Source organism: Rhinolophus hipposideros (genome assembly GCF_964194185.1).
Source record: "Rhinolophus hipposideros genome assembly, chromosome: 9".
Taxonomy (NCBI): domain Eukaryota; kingdom Metazoa; phylum Chordata; class Mammalia; order Chiroptera; family Rhinolophidae; genus Rhinolophus; species Rhinolophus hipposideros.
In genome coordinates, this window is record NC_138055.1 from 80,963,090 (window position 1) to 80,985,908 (window position 22,819).

Sequence of the window (22,819 nt, forward strand, 5' to 3'; positions counted from 1 at the left end):
TATGCCAATTGCATGTCTAGCCTTTAAAAGGAGTAGCAGCTTCTGTGTCTGCTCTCTTGGAATGCTCACTATTGGGACATTCTCTCTCAGAACCCAGCCACCATGCTGTAAAAAATTCAAGTTGTTTGGAGAGGCCAGAGCTCCTGACAAGCATCACCAACTGTCAGCCACGTGCATGAGCCCCCTGGGACATTCCAACACAAATGAGCCCCAGATGCCTGCAGTTCTAGTCAATGTGATGTAGCACATTAGAACTGCCCAGCTATCACCATATTACCATATGATTCAGCAATCCCTCTCCTGGGTATCTACCCAAAAAACCTGAAAATATTTATCCGTAAAGGTATATATGCTCCGATTTTCATTGCAGCTTTATTTATGGTGGCCAAGACATGGAAACAACCAAAGTGTCCTTCGATAGATGATTGGATAAAAAAGTTGTAATATATGTACATAATGGAATACTATTCTGCCATGAGAAAAGATGAAATACTGCCATTTGCAACAACATGGATGGACATTGAGATTATTATGCTAGGTGAAATAAGCCAGACAGAAAAAGTTGAGAACCATATGATTTCACTGATGTGTGGGATATAAAACTGAAAGCAACAAAGGAACAGACAAACAACAAAAACTCATAGACTCAGACAACAGTTTAGTGGCTACCAGAGGGTACGGGGGGAGGAGGTGGTAGATGAGGGTAAATGGAATCAAATACACGGTGATGGAAGGATAACTGACTCTGGGTGGTGAACACACAATATGATATATAGATGATGTATTACAGAATTGTACACTTGAAATCGATGTAACTTTACTAACAATTGTCAACCCAATAAACTTTTATTAAAAACAAAGAAGAAGAAAAAAATGGTAACTCTTGGAAACATTTTAGAATTGTCCACAGTACATTAAACTATGAAAGATAAATCATCAAAAAAAAGAACTGCCCAGCTGAGCTCAGTCAACCCACAAAATTATGAGATATAATAAAATAGTTCTTTAAGCCATAAGCTTTGAGTTCCTCTTTTATGCAGTAGTAGATAACTGAAAAAGCTGATAAAAAATGTTGGAAATAAAAAAATAAGAATAAAAACTGTCAGAAAATAAAAGCTATTAGAAAATAGACTGATAATATGGGAATATGTCAATTTTAATGTTAAACCACATGCAAGAAAAGACAAAGTGTGATTGATATTTTTAAAAAATGTATAGTAAAAACAATATAATTTAGCACTATATATATATATAAAACATTTTATATATATGTATATATAAAGACAATGAATATATATATATGTGTGAATATATATATATATGATCTTAAATAATCATCTTGGTTTTTCTTAATTATTTGACTGGAAGGAAATACATATGTTACCAGTAGTTGAATAATTAATTTCCCTGAATCTCTATATTTTTAAAATCAGCAGGTAATACTAGTCATAAAAGAAAACACTCTCTGCCTTAACAACAGACATAATAAATCTGGTAGTATATTTTTTTAAAAAGCAGTATATACAATAATAAATAGATCTCAGTTTAGAAGAGAAATTTAGAGTACTAGATCATAAGATACTATAATATAATTTAGATAAATAGAAAGTCTTAGAAGAGTCAATCCAGTTGTAAGTAACATCAATTCTAATTTAGCTTTGCCATGCTAACCAAGTAATTATTTAATTTAGAAAGTGTCAGTAAGTTAACAAAACATTGGCCCTTAGTAGCAGATCATATTTGTGGTTTTAATCCACAATCAAATGACTTTTGTTTTAAAGTTAAAATTAATTTTAGAAACAAATGTTTTAAATATAAATATTTTGAAATATATTATCTCTCTGATACACTAATTAGAATTTCCAAGAGATGTAGCATATGGACTCATAGAGAGTAAGGCATAAAAGGGAACTTGGTGCTTATCTAGTGAACTTCTTAATTTAGAGAGTGTAATGTAGTAAGCTAAGGAATTGGTCGGATCCAGAATACAAATGGAAACTGGAAAGAGGGTAGCAAGAGATTAAATCTGATAATCCAAGGTGGATCATGGGCCATTATCCGGCCTTCCTGAGGTCCTCCGAGGTCTTCCATGTTGTGTGGGGTGGATGAGCCCACTAAAGAGGAATTTCAGTTGGAAGCAAAGTAAAGCACTGAGAAATAGCAATGTGTATAGTTTTGCTTATAGTAGGTCACCCTTTGGAAAACCAGTTTATCTGAGCTTGGAGGAAAATTTTAAACATTACGTTATGTTATATAACAAGCCCAAATTAGATGGGTAACATTTTAGGGAGTAAGAACTTTTAAGTATTTTCCACATAATGCCCTGTTTTCTTCTTGAACACTCTAAGGATTTTTCTAGTATATGCTGGAAAAATTTATTCTCTATTATAAGCCAACCATGTATAAGATATAATATTTTGCTGGAGGGTGAGTATATTCTGGTCCTCAACAACATCTGCTAGGGAGGACAAACAATAGTTCATTCATTTAGTAAACTATTTTTCACTGATCATGTTTATATTACAGTCATTTTAATAGATTCTGGGATACATTAGTAAATAAAAGTCCCTACTGTTGTGGAATTATTATTAAAGAGACAAAAATATATATTAAAGTATTAGACAGTGATAAATGCTATAAACAAAAATAAGGTAAAATAATTGGACTATTTTAAATAGAGTAATCTGGGAAAACTTTTTCGAGATACTTATATTTGAGCAAAAGTCTGAATGAAGTGAGACACTTATAATAAATGAATAAAACATGAATAGTTCAAAATAAATAATTTATATCTCAACCTAAATGTATACATAAACAAATAAATATTTTGTCTGTTTATTCGTTTATTGAGGTATAAAGAAAATGAAGGATATACAAATCATATCACCATTTATTTGACATATAAATATTCCAAAGATTTATATTCTCTAGCCAACCTCAGTAACTTATTCTAGTGCCAATCCTCTCTCAACAGAGAAAATCCTCCTCTGTAAGTTAGAAAATTTTTCATGTAAGACGAATTAATGTTTTTGCATTTCCTAGTTGATGTATACCTCACTTAATAAAATATATATGTTATCACCTAGTTATTTATAAATAAATTTTAATTATAAATTAATATATTCTCACTGACATAAAAATCAATTAGAAATGTTATCACTGAGAAAATTCAGCCAAGTCCATAAAATAATATTAAAAGTACAGCATACTTTTATAAATGATGCAAAAAGTGCTTCATGATATATCATTGGCAAATATCTTTTCCCATACAGTAGGATCCCTTTTTGTTTTATTGATGGTTTCCTTTGCTGTGAAAAAACTTTTTAGTTTGATGTAATCCCACATGTTTATTTTTTCTCTTACTTCCCTCGTGCGAGGGGATATATCAGTGAAAATCTTACTCCGGGTAATGTCCATGAAGTTTCTTCCTATATTTTCTTCTAGATATTTTATGGATAAGGGATTAATATCACAAATCTATAAAAAACTTACTCAACTCAACTCCAAAAAAACAAACAACCCAATTAAAAAATGGGCAGAGGACTTGAGGAGACATTTTTCTAAAAAGGACATACAGAAGGCAAGAAGACATATGAAGAAATGCTCAACCTCACTAACCATCAGAGAAATGCAAATAAAAACCACAATGAGATACCACCTCACTCCAGTCAAAATGGCTATCATCAATAAATCAACAAACAACAAATGCTGGCGTGGATGTGGAGAAAAGGGAACGCTAGTGCACTGTTGGTGGGATTGCAGATTAGTGCAGACACTATGGAAAACAGTATGGAGGTATCTCAGGAATCTGAAAATGGAACTACCCTATGATCCAGTAATTCCACTCCTAGGCATCTACCCGGAGAAATCCAAAACTCCAATTCAAAAATCTGTATGCACTCCTATGTTTATTGCAGCACTTTACACAATAGCCAAGATATGGAAACAACCGAAATGCCCATCGGTAGATGACTGGATTAAGAAGCTGTGGTACATTTATACAATGGAGTATTACACAGCCATAAAGAAGAAAGAAATCTTATCATTTGCAGCAACATGGATGGATCTAGAGAACATTATGTTAAGTGAAATAAGTCAGAAAGAGAAAGACAAGTACCATATGATCTCACTTATATATGGAATCTAAAGAAAAGACTATGTGAATGAACTAATCAGAAACAGTTTTGGGGACACAAAGAAAAAACCGAGAGTTGTTAGATGGGTGTTGGAGGGGGGGGTTGGGGATAAGGGGAAAGGTGAAGGGATTTGGAAGCAGCTGGTAACCACAAGATGGCCTCAGGGTTTTTTTGAAAATTAATTTGGGGAAGGTATTCAATAATGTTGTAAAGATTTTGTTGGGTATCCGATGGACATGCGTCCTATTTGGGAGACCACCTCAGGGATACTGTGGATACCTGATCATGGCATTGTACACCAGAAGCTAAACATTAATGAATGCCAACTATAATTTTATATATATAATGTGATGGTTCAGTGTGAGGTCGGAGGGATAGTGGATGGGGGGAGGGGGGTTCACAGTGTGAGGGATATAAATGATGAACGTCTAAGTATTACCTTGTCTTGTACACCTGAAACTAATAAATAAATTAAAAAAAAAGTGCTTCATGATAAAATGATTACTCTCTAATTTTCATGTTTCCTTTTATTTTATTTTTGACTTTGAAAGTAATAATTGTAGTATTAGAATAATTCACATTTTTTTTCAAATAAAAATAACTTTCCCAAACTGCTTTTTCCATGGAGGATACTTCAAAGTGAAAGAGGAAATACCATAAAATTTGCATGTTTCTTTGACTATTTTCTAGGAGATTGCATGATCTTTTGTCCACACTTCTTATTTTATATCATAATTCAGTGTACATTTAAAAACATCAAACCAAAACTGGTGTCTTCCATTTATTGTCTATTAGCTTTCAATCTCAATTTAGTTTGAATTAAATTATTTTTTTACTCTAGGCTTGTTTGAGACAATTCTCTATGCACACGTGTTTTGTTGGTTTTCCCAAGTCATTTCTCCACTTAATTTTTTCTCAATACATAATTATAGTAAATATTTTCAAGTGTTTCTGAAAGCAAGTATACCTGTTCAAGTAATTTAGTAAAAGCTAACCAGAGAATTATAGTGTTCTCATCATGATTTAAAAAAAAAAAAAGTTAAGGTTTCAAGAGACAGTTCACCAAAACAATTGTTTCCTTTCAGATTGTATGAAGAATTACTCAAAACCTTCTCAAAAAGTAGGGCAACAAAATGTCAAAACAAATGTAAACTTTGTTACATGTAAACTATTCAAATCTGTGTTCGTCAACCTAAGTGTGCCAAATACTTAAAACATATTTACTGATTTTCTTTTTTATTCTTAATAGTTTACAAAAACATTTTTTTTAACTCTGCTTTTACTCTCATGAAAAAAAAACCCTAAATTCTTCATACATGTTTTGCTTTCTAGACATAACTATTTGGAGAGCTAAAGATACACTTAAAATATGAGAAACTCTAATTCAAGTGACTTCACTGATACAACTCTGCTACTTTGAAAATTATATAAACTTGAAAAAGAGCTCTCTTAATTCTTGGTTTGTTCTTTTAGCACTGTATTATATCAGGTAAATTAGGAAACTGAACTGAGGAAATGAAATGATTATCATTATCATCTTTTGTTGAAAACTTACTCTGTGCCATACTTTGATCTCACAGAATCATTTTCATTATGTCATTTAATCCCCACAAGTGTTTCATAGGTTAGGTTGCTGTCATTATTCTAATCTTGTAGAGGAGATACCTGAGGCTTCAGGAATTTAAGTTCCCAGTTCCTAAGGGGTAGAGCTAACTGATACCTATTGCCTAAATGTGTTTGGTTAGTGTCAGGGCTCTAATTAGAACAATTTATAAACAATGTTGTTAGTTTTTCTTGCTCTTATCTTATTTTTTAGTTTGCTGTCTTTGAATTATATACCTTTCTCCTTTTAAATCCAACATAGTTTAGTTTATCATGTTAACCATACTTAGTTTTAGCATTTGCTCATCTTGTTTTATTTTCTTTCTGACTCCAAAAGTGTCACAGCTCAACATTTAAATTTTTGTCTTTGATTGTTTTAGTTGATATTTACCTTGAGATGAAAATGGTCTTATCCAACAAACGCTTATCCAACATACTTAAAACTTTTGCCTTTAATATTCAGGACCCTGAAGACTAGTGAGTCAGTTCTAAGTTTTGATATCACTAAAACCCTTTTTCTTTTACGTTATCTGAGTCCAGAAATTCTAGTTATTTGTTACTGAAACCAGAGGCAAAATGAGTCCAGGACTCATGCTGCCTGTGCCACTCAGCCAATAGACCAACACAGGAATTGGGTCGTAGAACAAGCGTTTATTATCAGAGCACCAGTGGTCTGACAAGGCTGTGGGTTAACACTTCCAAAAACTGCCTTCACATTCTCAGTCTGGCTTGGGGTTTTTAAGAGAAAATTTGGGCGTTATGTCCCAAGGTTCTGCATGGATCATCCTTTGGGTGATGTGGCTCTCCAAAGTGGTCATCAACCCAGGAGCAGTGATGGGAGTAACCTGAAAAGAATGCTAGGCCATAAAGATTTTGATCAGTAAGCACAAGGGTATTAACCATGTTTCAGGGTAATTTTCTATAGTAGGTAACTGGGACAGGGGACATTCCAAGCTCAAACACAGGGAGACGGCTTGATTTATTAAGCTTTAGGGCAGGGAAAAGTGAGGCCTGTTCTGTGGGAGGGTCCCAACTGGGCCCTGTTTCACTACTAACTGAATGTAGTTTTACTATCTTACATAACAAATACAAATTGAACTATAGCACATTTAGGAACTTTTACCAAACAGAGTAATTTTGAGAAATAAGTGATAGCAGTTATTTTTAAAACACCTGAAACGACAAGCCATCTTCTAAATGTTTTAAAATAGAACTTCAGTGCTGTCTACCAACCTTATAAATTCCCCAGCTCATATTTCTTTCTCTCCTAATTCTTTTTGTCTTCTAATTCAAACTTTTAGAGAGAGCAGGCTGTACCCACTCTGATGCAGCAGGAATGGAAGACTCAGTATGCTTTACATTTTATATCCCTCGCACCTCCTATTGGGACTTCTGTGATACCTCTGTATCCTCTGGGGCTTAGCAGAAATACTTTGAAAACACTGCTTCATTTTGCTAAGTGAAAGAAACTAGACCTGCAAAAGGCTACAACTATATGATTCCTTTATATAGCAAGCTGGAAGAAGAAAACTATAGGGATAGATAACAAATTATCAGCTGGTGGGATTAGGAAAAAAGGGAGGAAATGGCTAAATAATTGCTACACAATGGAATTTTTAGGGTGATGGAGCTGTTCTATATGCTACTGTTGTTGTGGGAAGTCTTCTCAGAAAAAGAATATAAAAATAAGCAAGCAGGGGAAAGACTAGAATGAACTTCGTGGTGCTGGATTAGAGTTGGAGATAGTAACATACACTCGTGTTTATTTTAATAGGTATACATATAGATAGATACATACATAAATATAGATATGTGTGCATGGGTATTTATACAAACATATTTCCTATTTATGTCTGCTGAGAAGGCCTATAAGCAGTGACATCTGAGTAGCGATGAATATATCTAGTGCCTAGATCTTCACTACTAAATACAATTCTCCAATAGAAGGGATCTGGTCTCATTGGAGAAATGGTTTATACCAGGGCTGGTCAGGTGAACCTCAAAGTAAGCTTAAAGCATTGTAAGCCTAAAATTGGAAAGTAAGGAAATGCAGATAGAGATAGATAGATTGATAAAAAAAAAGAAAAAGGATGCAGAGATGGAATCATATCAAAAGGACAAAGGAGCCTACCTGAAGGAGTTCCCAGTAGCCAATACTAGAACAATTTGAACAAAATAAATAATGCTATTGTACTATAACCCCCCCCAAATATGACTCTATACTGACATAAGTGAATCAATAAATTAATGGAGGAAAGAAAAGAGATCAATCGTTCTTACAGAAGAATTCCAAATAACAGATGAAGAAGAAATGAGGGAAATAGGAAATCACCATTAGAATATCACAGTAACCCTTGCTGTAGACAAGATCCGTTGATGAATGCTGTACTTAGTGTGCAAAACTTTAAGGTGAAACAGAATCATTTGCATAGATTCAAATGATTAGGGGACGTTACAGAAAGTTTCAATGGCCTGTGAAAGGTTTTACTAAGAAATTTTTCCAAGATGCAAGTATAAAATTTGTGTTTAATTTTAGTTAATTTAGCTTTATATCTATAGTTGCTTGCTTGTGACTTGCACTGTTTAGGCCACTGAATATTAGGATTTCTTGTACAATAGTGATAAATCAAAAACAACATAAATGACTAATAGAATTTCATCATGTTCTATTTGTATGTTGAAATATACAGCCATTAAAAAGCTTTTTTTTTTGTCAAAACTAACAATACTGGAAGACGATCATGACAAAATGATAAGTATGTAAAAGCAAAATGCAAAGTGTGTATGTGCTATGAATATACTTTTATTTTTAAAAATGTGTATGTGAACAAACATGAAAAAAGACTGAAAATATATATGAGGTCTGACAATTAAGTTCGCGAACTCATCCTAGAAAAAGTGCTACATACCTCATTGCTGAATATCACTATGGTCATCTTTGAAGTACTCCCCTTGGGAAGCTATGCACTGACACCAACACCTAGGCAACCTTTCAAAGCAATTTTGGAATTCTATTTCTGGAATAACCATCAGAGCTGTCGTCGTATTACGCTTGATGTCCTGAATGTCATCACAATGTCTTCCTTTCAATATTTCCTTAATCTTCGGGTAAAGAAAGAAGTCATTAGAGGCCAGATCAGGTGAGTAGGGGGGGTGTTGCAATAGTTATTTGTTTACTGGCTAAAAACTCCCTCATAGACAGTGCCGTGCGAGCTGGTGCATTGTCGTGATGCAAGAGCCAGGAATTGTTGGCGAACAGTTCAGGTCGTCTAGCTTTTTCATGCAACCATTTCAGCACTTCCAAATAGGAAACTTGGTTAACTGTTTGTCCCGTTGGTACAAATTCAAAACAAATAATCCCTCTGATATCAAAAAGGTTAGCAACAAGTTGCAACAAGTTCGCGAACTTAATTGTCAGATCTTGTATATCAAAAGGTTAATAATGTTTATCTTGTGTAGTAGAATTGAAGGTGATTTTTCTTTTCTTTTTTATTCTTCCCTCCAATGAATATGTGTTTGTTTTATTACCAGGGGTGGGGAGTGGGAAATAGCAAGAAAGCAAAAGTAACTTCTATGGTTGACTTTGTCCAAATCCTTCCTCATGTGGGTCTGGGTTAGGCTGCACTGGGTTCCAACCCATCCTGGCACGTGGCATAGGTCGCAAAGGACCAAAACAAAGGAGTGCCATTCTACCAGAGACAGTGTAGAGTGCGAAATGTCACAGAGTTGAGTGTATGTCAATCAATTTTTAGAGAGAATTAATAGCCCCAAATCAGAAAGACTGAAAGCAGACACGCAAACCCAAAAGGTAAAATAAAAACATGTTGCTTCAAATAAGTGCCAGGCCCAGGAATTAGAGCCAAATAGAAAAAAAAAAAAAAGACAGTAAGAGCAAGTTAGGAAGGAATTGATAGGGCCCTTGATGATTGCCATGCATTCCCAAAAAGGGCCTGAAGCTTTATCATTTGTGGTAGTGGTTCTCAGGAGGCTGGGCTGGCTTAAATGCATAGTGTTATAGTAGCAAGGGCAGAGAAATGCCCCCTCCTCCCTCGTTCAAGCTGTTGTTTCTCAGTCTACTCGTGTAGGACACAGCTCCCTGGCCCATGCTGATATCATGAGCCTTGCACTACCCCCTCACCCCCGGCTGAGGCAGTCAGTCACGGGTTGTCGGTTGGCCACTCACAGCAGCTCACAGCAGCTCTCCGCTGCCAGCTGCTCACGATGTTTGCCAGCCACTGACGCTGGCCACCGGCCGCTCATGGCAGCACGCCGCAGTTCATGCCAACCTCTGGCTGCTCACCACAGCCCAGCTCCAGGGAGAGCCGTTGTTCACAATCTTAGCTGTAGAAGGCGCAGTTCACTGGCCTATGTGGGAATTGAACTGGCGACCTCAGCATTAGGAGCATGGCGCTCCAACCACCTGAGCCACTGGACCAGCCCAAAATGTCCAATTTCAGGACCCCCCAATCTGCCATGTTTTCTGGCCAAGTCCACCTTGATCTTTCCCCATGAGGAAATGGCCGGGGAGCTTCAGAGAACCCAAGCGCCCCTGCCTCTGTGGAGCCCAGGCTGACAAAGCAGGTTAGCAGGGTAAACCCGAGTAGTTGTGTGCGGGATGGAGAGGCCATTGCATTCAACCATAACAGATGGTGAATGCCATACTGGTGATGGACAACTGGAGTCTGGTGTGTGTACTGCTATTTATTTTTGAGAAGAGGCAAATCATGTGCTTTGCAATGAAATCCCACAGGGGAATCATATCCCTGTGGGACACAATGCCCTCAAGGACTTAAAAGAGGAGATTGATATTCAACTATCCACGGTTCAGTACATCAAGTATGAACCTTGCGGATGATGACGCAAGACTGTGACAGCTGGAAACCCAGGGAAATCAGAATTGCTACAACCGTCTAAACAGGGTGAAAGTGCTGGGTGCCTCTGGTCTTTGGCCACAGGGAGTACCTGGACTATCAGGAGTCCCTGGATGAGCTGGCCAAAGTGGTGAAAGCACAAAGTGGGAGCTCTCGGGGACAGCACCAGTCAGCAGCCAAAGACCTAACCCAGTCTCCTGAAGTCTCCCCCATAACAGTCCAAGTGATCTACCTGCCCTCAAGTCAAAAGAGTAACTGTGCCAAGCACTTCCCTGAATTGCAGAGCTTCAAGGACAACTATAACACACTGGAGAGTACTCTGATGGAGCTGAAGGAGTCTTCTATTAATGGAGCCAGACGAACTGCAGTAACTCTGCAGGGCGGCCCTCAGATCACCTGGCTCAGCAGGCCCAGCCTGGGTCAGCGGAAGCTCCTATGCTGTCCAGAGCTCTAAGAGCTCATGCCTAGAGGATCGTTCTCCATCCTTTCTTAGGGCCAGTTTCAAAACATTGGTTAAGGCTTTATTTTCCTTTGGGAGTGCTTTTTTCTGGAGTTGTATTCAGATGTTTTTCTTAATGTTTCTGTCAAAGCTTCCTTAAAAATCTTCACTTGGTTTTGATCATAGTCTATCTGTCCTTTTCTAGACGAGAAATATTCCCAAGGGTGAGAGTGGGGTGATAGGGTTTGGTGTCTTCCATATTACCCCTTTGTATGTGATTGAATGGAAGCCATTTGGGTTTCAGATGTCTTAAGAGCTAATTGGTGGGAAAGGCAGACAGGAGCTGGCCAAAGTCTGGAGAGGTCTTGAGTGGCATGTGTTACAATTTACCCTGGTGCTGCACTTAAACCAGCATGCGTTAAAACATTAACACAATTTCCCTGACATACAAGGATCTGACCTTCCACTTTCATTCCACACTGTTGTGAATCAATTGAAAAGGGAATATTTTGACACCTGACATAATTCCATCCCCCCTCCTCTATTGGGGATGCTATAGGACATTCTAGAGGAAAGACTTGTTAGACCAATGCAGTTGTTTGACTTTATAAATTATTTAATAAAATGAACAATTAAAAAATACCCAATTTCATTTTACTATGTTTAATGTACATTGGAAAACACCCATGTGTCTAGTCTTTTTCTTTCTGCCACATCCTTATCTGTCAAAATTCTTGATGGTCTAGCTTAAGTTCAGCCTCCTTTCTAAAATCATCGTCAGTCCCCCAATTGGATGTGATTTCTCATCCTCTCTTTTAAAGTCTTGCAGATTTTATTTATACTATTTGTAAAGAATATAAGTTTGTCAGCACAGCGAAATAACAAACTGGCCTTTCAGATTTGAAAACTTACAGAAGCCTGGGTTGGCATATATTATGCTGCTTTATGTGACACATTGTGTGTAACTTACAGTGAACTAGCTAAACGACAAAGTGTTACAAACATGCACATATATATTAAGAGAAAAATGATAAGGAAAGTTGTCACCCACTGCAAATATACTCTTCTTGGGAGCTATAGTTCATTTTAGTAGTTAATACTTTCACATACCTGCTAGGTACTTTCCTGCTTGCTTTTGCGTCATAAATTATTCTTTAAACACTGGAATACTTCCCGCTGTCAGAGTTTACACATTAAATTATAATCTAGAGCACTTCCTTTACCTAGCCTGGTGGGGTTAAATATAGCCTCTAAGTCACTGACATTTTCCAGTAAATAATGTGACAGTGCTGCTGTTGAGTTTTGGGCAGAAGAGGGAAATGGGATAAGCTATCATACTTTAATTTTAAAGAAACAGAGATAGCAGCAAATTATTGTCATGGCTGCTTTTTCTTACATTATACAGATTTTCACATTAATGAAATGACTTCAATATTTCTGATTCCTACAAGCTTTTCTTCCGGGCTGTGATGGTCTTTTTTTATGAGACTGTAGCTATTTCTGATTATGTAGTGTTGCCTCTAATAATCTGCAAACTGACTTTATTTTCTTATTGATTTATGATCAACTTTTTTACGTAGAAATTAACTTTTGGTATCTCATATAACAAGGCTGTGAATCTTTTCTTATATCTTCTTACGTGAGTTGTCCGTCGGGGAGCCCCCATATATGCCTTAAGCTCAAAAAAACAGAATCACTGTATTTACCTCATTCTGCCACTGCTGCTGTAAAAGTTCTCCTTTAGCACCTGAGGTCATTCTAAGCTTCTCTCTCCCTCACCTCTTGTATCCAACCAATCATTAAATTTTCTCATGGAACACACAAATAATTATGAATTGGATACAAATTACTGGAATTTTAGGTAGTCAGTACCCCCTTTTTTTTGTCCAGTGCAGAACCAGTTGAGAAATAGGGTGTCAGAAAGTGGAGACTATAATACTGTCTTAATTGCTGCTAAATGTTTGAAGTAATATGAGAGCTAAACGAACTGACTAGAATGTCATGGTAAGCCCTGGCTGCTCTCAGATCTTCCATCTGTTTTGGGAAAGTTCTTCTGTGGGTAGATTTGGTGTTGAAAAACTAACTTAAGCTTTCTGCATCCCACTGGTCTGGTAGAGAAAGAAGAAAAGACATTCAAATCCTCAGTGATAGCAGATGATTGACATGGAATATGGACCGATGACTTTCAAACATAACAGAACCTGCCATCTTGGTGCTGGGAGGAGTGGTTGAGAAATGAGGCAGGAGGCCAGGAGTTTAAGTTAGGGTAGTCCATCTGCTGGAAACAAGAAAAATGAGAAGTACATATACTCCTCCTCTGACAAAAAATAAGAGGAAAAGAGGGAGAGTTTGTAGTCGTGGAAATCAAAAGAAGAGTTTTATAAGAAGAAAACAGTTAAGCACATTTCAAATGCCACCCTTGCATGTGATACTCTCTGTCTGGAATTCTTTAAGCTCAGAGCCTACTTAACAAGCTCACATTTCTCTCTGAAGGTGCAGTCAAGTGAGATCTCCGTGAGACCTTCACTGATTTATGTAGTCAGAAGGCAGGTAGTTCTCCATCACCTATATTTGCTTTGCAATTGGTATTTGTCTTTTAAAATTTACTATGTGTCAATGTGATTGTTTAAAGCTCTTTTTTTCCCCACCAGAGTAGGAACTCTGAAAGCAGATGTTGTATGCTGCATTAAAAATGACCAATATATTTTTGCTTTAAGATGTTTATTACTGTATGAATACCAAAAGTTAACAAAATAAATAGGTTGGAAATAACAATATCGATTATATGAGTCGATTTAATGAATTATGTTGTAATCGTAAATGGGATACCAGATATGGTCTAAAATTCACATTTTTTAAAAGGATATTCAGTAATATAAGAAAATAATAATAAAAAAACTAACGTTATAGGTAGGAAAAAAGAAAGTTGCAAAATAGTTTATAAAACTTATATATCTATATTTAAAATGTATCTATACTCATCCGTATGTAAAAAAACACATCATTTTAAACAGAAAACATACCACAATGTTAACCATGTTTATTATGGGTGATTTTGTATTTTCTCCTTTATGTTTTTCAAGTTTTTCCAAATAGTAAGTATTAGAAAAAATATTATTGTACAACAAAATATTATATAAACTATGGCTCACTGGCTTCCTCCCTCTGGTGCATGGTGCTCTTCACATTGCTGACATTCCAGAAGTCTTTGTGAATTGCTAGAACTATTGGGGCCACTGGTTCGTTGACATCTTTGTACAGCTTTCAATTGTTGTGTTCCCGTAAATTCTCTGGTGAGTTGACCTGAAAATGTTTACTTAATTTTTTTTCCTCCATATTTCCAAATTTTCCAAAATTTTTTTCTCTCCATATTTCCAAATAGTAAACATCTGAAAATGTTTACTTAAATTCTTTTTCTCCATATTTCACCCATGTATCATTACTGGCTTCACCTATCCATTCTTCTTTTTGAAATAAAACGTACAAGAGAGCTTCCTGTCATCTGAGGGATAAATCTTCAGGGAGATGAGCAGAGTTAGACCATCTGCCAATTCTTAATTAAAACATGCTTTTTTGACTTTAACACATCCAAATTGGATGTTTTAAGTTGTTCTTCCAATGTCTGTTAACGTTCTTTTTCTGTGTTTGTTTCTCAGCTACTCCACCCATCCCATACGGCATTCATTCTGGTTATCTGTATCAGAGTAGTTCATAAAGAAGGTTAATACGTCTGCATATAATTATTTTTATATCATTGTTAAAGAATTTGTTTATCCTCCTTATTTTTCATATAAAAGGCTGTGATTGGCCAGTTTCCTATAGAGCTCAAAGAGGCCCACAGCTCTTCAACTCCTTTACCTCAAAATATTTTGTGGTAATTGTTTAAATTGTTGCATTTTTTTCTTTCTATTAATCTTTCTTAATAAACTTATTTGTTGAAATTATTTAATCCTTTTTCAAATTTTTCTTGTATTGACAAGGGCTTCTTTTACAAGGCTGTTTTCTAAATTGCCACTACCCTTACTTAACTCTTTGTATTGATGACCACAAGTCGTGATGGACAGCTACCTGTTATAAAGGGTAACTCGGCACATTCTTAAAACTTGTACAGAAATCTGTGACCGAGTCAATGTTTGGTGTAAAATTCCTCATGCTTGCCAATGAAAATCTGTCTTAGCCATTGAACAAATTTCCCTCTTGATTTATAGGTCCCTAATAGTGAATGCATTTCATTTTTACCAAAAGTCTCCTCAGTCTTAATATCACTTTATTGTGCTTTACTTTATGATTTTCTTTTATTTTCTAAATGTCAGGATATACTGATAATTCCAATATTAAAGAAATCAAAGATCTAGTTTCCCCTAGTGTCATTAGCAGCCTCTGTCTAAGAGAGTTTCCAATGATTCTTGCTTCCTGGGATTTGCACTCTTGTGTAATTTTTTCCTCTTACGTGTGGGTTGGACATAGTAATTCACTTCTAATAAGCAGAATGTAGCAGAGATGATGGGACATCATTAACATTAGGTTGCAAACAGATGACGGCTTCTGTCTTGGCAGTGTCACTCACTTTCTCCCTTGCTGAGGGAAGCCAGGTAGCATGTTTTCGGCTACCCTATGGAGAAGCTGATGTGGCAAGGGAAAGAGGGAGACCTCTAGCCATTAGCCAGTAAAGAACTGTGGTCCTCAGCCCACGAGGAACTAAATCTTGTAGACAACCATGTTGAGAGAACTTGGAAGCAGATTCTATCCCAGTTGAGACTTTAAGTGACACTGCAGTCCTAGCCAATACCCTGACTACAACCTTATTAAAACCTTGAGACAAAGATAGTTCCTAAGCTACATTTGGATTCCTGACCTACAGAGACAGTGAGATAATAAATATTTGTTTTTTAAGCTGCTTAGTTTTAGAGTAATTTGTTATGAAGCAATAGATTACTAAAACGCCTGGCCATATATTTTTTTCTGATATTCTTGTATAAGGGAAGATTTACAAGTATATTTTATGATTATTTAACCTTAAAAGGGGGAAGCATCTGAGAATTATAAGATGTTGGACTATGTTTTCATTCAGAATACGCCATTTTGGTTAAAATTGGTAGCTATGATCTTGAGTTTTCTAGCAAATGATTATTGCAGTATTGTCTAATTCCCAGTGCAAGCACTGAGCCACCAAGATGTAGTCCTCCCACGTCTAACGAGCTAAACACAGAACTGCAGAACTGCGTAAGTCACTGAGAAATCAGCTCTCACTTCTTAAGCAATCTTGAGAAAGAAAAGAAGCAAAGAAAACGTGACCACTGTTTAGAAGCTGGAAGAAGAGGAAAAACGGGAGAACTCTAATATTAAATCCAAGTCATAGACCAGGGCTGTAGGATTTGGCATACAACATTCTGCTTATTCAATTCAATTTAAGAGATACAACTCCATTTCTTGGTTCAGTCCTCGAGCAAACCCAACTGTGGTCAAGCCACATTCTGAGAAGGCTCTTCATGAATCACCATCCACTTCTACCCCAAGAGAACACACTCTGACCATGAGGATAACCCATTGCAGTGATACAAATTGGGGCAATAGATATGTTTTCGGTTTTTACCCTGTGGTTGTATCAAGGTCACCACCGCCTCCCCCAAAACTCTTGCTTGGCTGATTTATCAAGGTCAGAGATAGATCTAAGTTCGGCAAATCCTCTTTCCTGAAAGTATAAAATTTGAACGGAGCCACCTAGAGAATAAAGGTTACTAGCGCTGGGATACCTAATGTCAATACTCAAGAAAAGATTGAACAGTTTCTGATGCTGAAGACCCAAAGCAGCTTTTGTTTCCAGACTTTGTCAAGGCAGGATGATGGTTCAATATGTTTTTCACTTCTGCTTGCTATCTTAATAATCTAATAAATGTAACTGTCTTGCTTGAGTTAGCCAGAGTAATTTTCAGTTATTTAACAGATATGCCTTGACCTCCCTTATTTATTTACTACGTCCCTATTAAATAAACTTCTGCTTTAAGGTCTTGGCTATTACAAGTCTACAATTTAGTATTCTCACAAGATGAATTAAAAAAGAAAAAAGACAAGTGAAGTATTTTTATAGCTAAATAAGTTATGTCTTTTTTGAAGTAAATAAATAAGTGTAAGTTTATTATAATCCTAGATTGATGAGAATAAAGCTATGTGGGATATATAGGTAAATAAGGAATTTTTACTTGGTATCTTGTTGATCAGTTTTTCTACAGTCCTAATTAACACTTTTATTTCACCTATTTTCTTATTTATTTTGGTTTGACTTCTGATGTAATTTTACATACACATATATAATTATAGATATGGAGTTATATACACGTGTTTCATGATTCCATTTATGTAAAGTATCTAAAGTAGTCAAACTTACAGAAAGTAAAATCATGGTTGCCAGGAGATGGGGGAGGGAGATATGAGGAGTTGCTCTTTAGTAGGTATGAAGTTTCAGTCATGCAAGATGAAAAAGTCCTAGAGATCTGCCGTACACCAGAATGCCTATATGTAGCAATACTGTATTGTACACTTCAAACTTTGTGAAAAGAGTAAATTTCATGCTATATTTTTTCCCACAATTAAAAAAAAAGCTACTGGAAAAATGATATTGACAAATGTCTAACTAAAAAATACGAGGCAGTTATGACTTCTGATGAATTTGCATCTTAACAACAAATATAGAATTTAAGATGTGGGAGATCTTAGAAGGCAAGGCCATAACATCTTGAGTCCATTCTAAAGTGCAGTGGAATTCTGTGACCTCTTGGTGCATAGGACACAGTTTGAGACCAGATCTTCATAAGGCTGCACACTGACTTCCTGCGAGTTTCACGTAGCTTTTGTGCAATCTCTCAGCAGCTGGTCTGAATCACCAAATCTGTGATTAAAGCTGCATCAGAGAAATTCTCTTAGTGTTCTAAATTATTTAGGGCCATCTAGAAAAGCAAGATCATATTTAGTGTTATCTTACAAGTATATAATTTAGTTATTGGGGAAATTCCTTACACCTTCCTTAGAAAAATCTTCAGTTTCCTTTATTTTAAAGAGTCCAGTTTAGGTCATTCTGGCAGATTGCCATATCAGTGTAATGCTCTAAGGGTCACAAGATTTGTACTTGATGGATGAATATTTACTTATGTCTGTTTGGTTAACTTCATTCTGTGGTTGAGCAGCTGTTTCCTTCTGGTTATGAAACTAGGTTAGGTTAAAAAAAAATGACATTGCCTTCCACGGCTTCCATTATGCAGGGAAGGAAAACAACTCCAAGCATTTATTCAACAAATATTTATTCAGCCCTTACTATATGCCAGAAACTGAGGATAAGGTTAATAACAAAAAAACATTACAGTTCCTGACTTCACAGAGATTGTGATCTTGGGCATCCAAAATGGTGACCCACTCTTCTGAAACCCACCCAGACTGCAAGAGGTCCAATCTCCAAGTAAAGGATATTTTTGGAATACTGTTTATGAGGTGTGATAAAAAATTATGGTGAATATTTAAATAAAAAAGTTATTACAGTAAAAAGACATATTGCCATTCATCCCCCTCAAAATACTCCCCCTCGCTTTGAATACACTTATCCCATCATTCTTGCCACTTTCTGAAGCAGTTCTGGAATTCCTCTTTCATGAGTGTCTTTAGTTGTGCTGTCATAGCTGCCTCAATGTCCTGAATCAATTCAAAACATTTTCCTTTGATGGTAATTTTGACTTTGGGGAAGAGCCAGAAGTCGCACGGTACCAGATCTGATGAATAAGGTGAAAGAGGACACACTGGAATGTTTTTATTTGACAGAAATTGTCATACCAGAAGCTATGTGTAACACAGAGCATTGTCGTGATAGAGGATGAAACCGTTTGCCTATTCCTCAGGCCATTTTCTACACACATCGTTTCTTAAATGCTCTAATAAGTCTTTATAATATTCAGAGTTCAGTGTAATGTTTCTGGGTACAAACTCAGCTTGCACAAGGTCCATCAAGGTCAAAAAACACAATTAACCTCACCACAGAGATCTTGATTGACACACTTCTTTCTCATGAGAACTGGGTGATTTCCATTGAGAACTCTGAACCTTGGTCTCAGGATCATAACCATAGACCCAAGTTTCATTACCCAGGATCATAACCATAGACCCAAGTTTCATTACCCAAGTTTCATTACCCATATCTTAATAAGCTGGAATCTGAAGAGTCTCGATCACACAACGCCAATGAAATTGACAAACACTGTTGCTTCTGTTTGAGAGTCAGAACGGGTGGAGCAAATTTTGCACTCACTCTCCTATGTTCAAATCTGTTGTTAAAATGCTTTGAACATAACCCTAAGAGATGTTCAGACCCTCAGAAATTTCCCTAAAAGTCAATCACCTGTTTGATTGAATCATTTCACTTACTCTTTCGACTTCTCTTGGATTTTTGATGTTGAAAGACATCTTGATCTCAATCGATTCACAACCATTATGAAATCATGTAAACCGTCTTCATGGTCACTGCAATATCACCATAAACTAATTTTAACATTTCCTGTGATTCTTTAGCACTTTTTTGCAGTTTTAAACCCATTTCACATTAATGCTTTGTTTGTGATCCATGATTTATGGCAAACTTTAAAGCACACCTTCTCTGAACTGTAGCTTACCCCGTCTGACTGCACTGAACAAGTTGAAACTTGTCACATAGGTTCTGTGAATCACTTCCCTCATTGAAGATCCCTGCTTTTCCATTGGATGACACTTGCCAGTGGCATTCACGTATCTTTTGACCACACCTCATATTTCCTTCCCCCAACAGCATCCCACTATTGATTGTGGAAGATACGTGTCAGAACCGAGCATCTTCCATTTACTTAGATCAAACATTATTTTAAACAGGAAATATATTTTAAATTCTGCAGTAAGGGATTTTGGTAATTAATTTCTTTATAAGTAGAGATCCTTTTATTGTTTTCTGTTGTGCTTATTATTTTGGTTAATGTGCTATGCAAATATGTACTCATACCATCATCTTTCCTGGAAGTCTAATTTGATACAAGTTTACACAGTAACAAAGTGAGTAACAAACTAATTCCCTTAAGCTTTACCATTTATTTTGGTCACTATTTCAATTGCTCTTCAAAAATGATTCACATGAGTACAGAAACAAATTTTACATTTTATGAGTAAGTTTAACTTTTCTCAAACTTTTTTAAAAGTGGAAATTGCCTTATGCTTTTTCATCAAATACATAATAAACATATGTTTATAAAATTTTAAGTGATAACAAATCATTTAAAAAGAAAAATACCATTGTTAATCCTATCATCCAAAGATGACCAGTGTTAACATTTTTATATGCAGCTTTCCAGAATTTGTAGTAGACATACACACACACACACATACAAGAACACACACAATCTTGCTCCCTCTTTTTAATTTAAATAAGTCAAATTATTTAAACCTACATGACCACTTTATAATCAACTTTTATTACAGGACATCTGTCATGAACATATTTAGATTTCAAAAAATATAGATCTATAGCATTATCTTAATGGCTGAATTATATAGTTCATTTCATGCCATAATTTATTTACCCAACCCTAGTGTTTAGCTTTCCTTGAATATTTTATTCTTAGGAAATCTCATTCCGGTACACTATAATCTCTTTTAAGAATTAATCCCTGTTAATAATTATTTTATTTATTTGTATTCTTTTAATACTTAATAGAAACTCAATTAGCTCATCAGAATTTGCTTAAGTGTACATAAATTTAGAAATAATTATACATCAGTATTGTACTATGATGTAACATTAATTTTATATTTTTTCTTTTCCCTAAGCAACAAACATTGATAATTTGGATTTTGCATTTTTCTCTGGTCACTTGCTATTAGTTTCAAACTGCTCACCTTCCAAATTTAGTCATATTTATTTCAAAATGAATGTATTAAATCCTCCTAGAGTCAGAGGAAAGGGAAAGGCAAACATACCACCCACCAGGAGGCCAGGCCATTACCAAGGTAATTCTATTATCTGTCTCTTCCTTCCACAATGTAACATTCGGCATTCTTGTCTATTCGTTTCCCGGGCTGCAGCCAGGAGAAGGAAAGAAGAGAGGTATCGCTTTCACTCCTCACACACATGCAAGCAAGTGCACACAAAGACCAAAGTATGGAGAATTTATCATTGAGTCACATCTAGTTCTTTCTTGTCTTCCACTCCTTAGTATTTTCACTATGGTCTTTGTTTAGGGAGATAGGGGAAGAAAACGAGGCCTCATAACCTCTCCTTGGTAAAGCAGGTAATAATAACAGCAATAATTTATTTCATTTTTACTTCATGACAGGAATTGGTCTGTCTTTTACATGTGTTAACTAACTTAATCATCATACCAACCCCATGAAGATGCTACCTTTATTATTTCCAGTTTATCGATGAGGAGATTGAGGCACAGAGAAATTTAGCAACATTTTACTAGTCAAACAACTAGTAAATGGCTAGTTGTAGTATTCAAACCCAGGTAGTCTGATTTTAGAGCCACCCCTCCCCAATCAGTTTGCTGTGTCTCTATAAGCCAATTAAGCGAAATGCACGCTAGGTAGCCCAGGCATCTAAATTTGTGACAAGACTATCTCCTCTCCTTGGATTAAGATTAATCATTAGAATCAGACAACATGAAAGAAACTGATTATTGTTAGTCCCCAAAGACACTGCTTTAGCTCTATGACCTCAGATTATGTTGTCAGTGCTGCCATGCGTTATGGGAGCCAACGACATCCTTCTAGACCCTGATTCTCCTTGTCTTTCAGAATGCTTGCCTGGTGGTCCTGTTACTGCCAATCCATTGCATACTGTTGCAGATCCTTCTCAGCTGCTGTTTTATCCCATTTATGCAGATGTTGTCATTACCACCAACACACCATACCACAGATTCCGTGCACCAGGTACCAGAGTGGGCCCAGTGGGATCAATCCACTTGCATACTTCCTGAAGCAAAGCTTTCTCTTCCTTTGGAGCTGTGGTTCCACGTTGGTGCCTATTCTCCAATTTCCCCTTGAATACTCATGACACTCTCTTTCCTTGAAGAGGGTTTCACCATCAGCCACAGACGAGCTCCATCTTCATCCCTTGACCTTAGTTCCTAACAGTTAACCTCATCCCCGTGGCAAGTCCCACCATTAGCATCCTTTCATCCCTACTTTGCTATTTGCTTTCTGTATTTTTTTTCAATGGAGAGGAGTACAATTTTCTGTGGTAGTTTTATATCTACATAAACCTAAGCTATATTGATAGATCCTTTTCCAAAATTGTATGCTTGGCTTCCAAAGATTCATTTAACATATTTAAGATGTATACTTCACATCATAACATTTCTGACACTATCTCCAGTTCAGATTTTTATCAAGCTGCTTTATGTTAAGTTGAATAAATCCAACTTAATAATTCACTCCCTTTGGGGCAAGGTATAGGTAAGCAATCGTGAAGTCTGTATTCAATGTTACATAGATTATCTGATTTGATAGAAGTAGGTGCTGTAAAAAATAAAATATCTTTTACTTTAAGTTGTCCACAGACAGTATCATTCAATAGTAAACAAATTTAAGTTTGACAGGAAATACGAGGGAAATTTATAGAGCACAGATTTGAAAATACCTAGACACTTACATGAATGATATGTTTATTGCTGTAGTCGAAAATTTGTGTAAAAATTTTAAGTGTTTGAAAATTGAATAACTTTTCAAGGAGATATTTATATAATACTGATATTTTTTAAAGGAGT

General features: G+C 36.0%; 1 pseudogene across 1 annotated transcript; it reads left to right on the forward strand.

Annotated features, from left to right (window-relative positions):
* The first annotated feature begins 10,384 nt into the window (after positions 1–10,384).
* On the forward strand, positions 10,385–11,063 carry LOC308501935 (protein C1orf43 homolog; annotated as a pseudogene). The gene has a single exon. The product of its transcript is annotated as a protein C1orf43 homolog (transcript).
* The last annotated feature ends 11,756 nt before the right edge of the window (positions 11,064–22,819 follow it).